Source organism: Notothenia coriiceps, unplaced genomic scaffold (genome assembly GCF_000735185.1).
Source record: "Notothenia coriiceps isolate Sejong01 unplaced genomic scaffold, NC01 NC01_scaffold00021594, whole genome shotgun sequence".
Taxonomy (NCBI): Eukaryota; Metazoa; Chordata; class Actinopteri; order Perciformes; family Nototheniidae; genus Notothenia; species Notothenia coriiceps.
In genome coordinates, this window is record NW_011354295.1 from 891 (window position 1) to 3,652 (window position 2,762).

The 2,762-nt window shown below is 39.1% G+C and overlaps 1 long non-coding RNA gene across 1 annotated transcript; it reads left to right on the top strand.

Annotated features, from left to right (window-relative positions):
• Positions 1–739: 739 nt before the first annotated feature.
• On the top strand, positions 740–2,351 carry LOC104953374 (uncharacterized). The gene is made up of 2 exons (XR_799215.1): positions 740–846; positions 1,369–2,351. It is a non-coding gene; the product is annotated as an uncharacterized lncRNA (long non-coding RNA).
• The last annotated feature ends 411 nt before the right edge of the window (positions 2,352–2,762 follow it).

A 2,762-nucleotide genomic window follows, 5' to 3' on the forward strand; every position in this document is an offset into this window, starting at 1 on the left:
AATATGATCCTTGCATTCTTCATGAGGGAACGTTTCAGACACCGTCACGCATCTGGAAGAAATCCACATTCCGTTTGAGACAACCAGAAAGATTAAATGTGTTGTACGCTGCAGGACAGAGGAACAGTGTGTTTGTTAGTCTTATTATGACTCTATATTCCATCATTGACCCCACCGTTACAAGCAGTTCAAAGCAGTTTTCTATACTTTGTTTCTGTGTTCATATTTTTGGCTGTTTGGTTTTGATAGGATTGTTCTCATTGACAAATTGCCGGGATAATGACTCATCCAAGAACAGTCACAACTCCAGTTAGGAGTTAGGAGTTTATTTTAATAAGGTCAACGTTGAGGCGCCAACTTTTTACTGTTGATCATGTATGTTTTATCTTCCAAAGGACTCAAGCATTGTTGCTGTGTTTACAGAAGTTACAGCTGTGCCACGTCCAACGCAGTCTAAAATGTTTGGTTAAAGGAATGAAGGCCAGAGAATATGACAAAAGTTGTTATACTTATCTGAAAAACTCTGTACTTCAGCGTCTGAGGCGGTCTACCCCAGTGTGTTTTCTGTCATTTAGTATGTGTCTGTTATGGAACTCTATCAGCATTATTATCTGTGCTCTCCATGTACAGCTACCGGACTGAGTCTCACAGTGAGGCTTTATGATTTCTAAGATTAGTTGTAATTATTATTTTTAATTTGTCTCTATACCTCTTCTTTATTAATCTTATTATATTTCTTGTGTTTCCGGTCTCTCGTTGCAGCCGTGCTACCAGAAGGCCCGGCAGTGGCTGCTGGATAACATTCCCTCCGTCCTGGTGTTTGGAGTATGTATCGGTGTTGTGCAGGTACTTATAATGAGTACACATGTTTACTCATGATCTCTATATGTACGTTAAAGGAATGGGATATACTCCAGTCACAGCACAGCTCAGATTCTGCACAAGTTACAGAGTTTGCTTTGTTAATAAATAAATAAATAGCAACATTACACATTGCCACGTTTTGAAGGAAGATTTTGTTACATGTTTAACATCATTTAAATATGGCAAACTATACCATGTAGAATGTGTCAGTGAAGACCTATAAACCTGTGTGAGCTCTTTTCCCCTCCACATCTTTAAAGACACTTCTCAGAGCTGGAAAATACCCCCAAATCCTCTTCATTCCAGGGTTAAACAAAAATTGTAGATTTTATTTACAGGAAACTGATTCTCAAAACAGAAAAATGCAGAACGGCAGTAGCCTGTGATTTGGCTTCACTTTATCCCACTGTCATGTTGTTAGAGTTGCCGTGGGGACAACACGTCTTGTCTGTTGGTGACCTCAGTGAACGGGATCTATAACAGGTTTGAACTCTCCTCTCTCAGATCCTGGCCCTGGTTTTCTCCATGCTGATGTACTGTCAGATCCTGTGCGCTGAGAAACATTTGGACTGAGAGCAGACGGGAAGACTGATCACAAACACCGCCAGCCTGATTCGAGGTGTCCACCCCCGCCTCAGGACTGTGTGTGTCACAGCAGACATGGCTGCATCTCAAACGCCCCAGAGCATCGGCTTGAACATTCCCATTTCAACAAAAAACGACTGAACGACGGCAGTAACAGACTGAAGAGTTGTTGTTGTACCAGCTTTATAAATATGGTTTCATTTTAGCTCCATCAGCCTTCAGACAAAATCTGCAATAACCATAATGCATTTCAACTGCAGAGGAACCGGAGGGAAACACTGGCTCTAAGATCCTCTTCAAATTCAAGAAAATAATCTGTGTCTGTATTTTACAATATTTGGTTTCCAGAGTTGCTTCTCTTAGATTGTTGTCATCAACAGGAAATAATAGTGTGACACTTAAAAGGTCATAAAACAGCAAATAGGCATTGTGTTCCTCAGTATGCCTGCTATAAAAGCTTTGGGAGGAGGAGAATAAGAACAAAATCAAATAAAACATTTTTACGTAGCACTTAGTTCACTTTGCTAATAATTCATGCCTTGAATATTAAATCTTAACCATATAAGCACTTTAATCATGTAGTGTAGTTTAGCCATTTTAAAGTTTTACATTTAGTTGGTATCTAATGATTACAGCCAAACATATTATTAATACTTTTACATGTGTTTTAGCAAAACAGTAAGATATTATGCCTTTTATAATCTTGAGTTTTTGAATCTTATGGTAATCTTCTCTACTGTTTTTAAAGATTGTTTGCATTTCCATTTAAATAACCTGTTGTGAGTGCTCGGTCTCTTGATGATCTGCAAACAATCCAAATGAAACTTGAGGTGTAGATTTGACCGAGCTGAATCCATTCGTGTGGATGTTCCCGACTTAAATAAACGTAACACAAAAAGTAAGGAAATCTGTGTTTAGTAGATTATTTCTTTGTTGTAACAATGCTTCTTCACAATACATCTTATAACGTTGCAAAGCCTGTTTATTTACCATGGTGCCACATTTATGAGGAACATTTGTGGGATGAGCAGCTGAGTATGTGAGTATGGGACAAATCTCTTCTGCCAATGCCAAACAGCTTTTTTTTCTGTTGACTCTTGTTTGGTGGATTGGATGATTAAAGTCTGATGAATCAAGACATATTGGCAACAATTTATTTATGAACAATGTATTCATTTAACCAGGAGCCTCAGTAGCGTGTTGAAGAACCAAACACAGCCACAACAGCCTCTCCTCCTCATGCTGGTCACCAGCCGGCTCACACACTGCTGTGGGATGGCATCCCATTCTTCAACCAACATTTGTCATCTGTC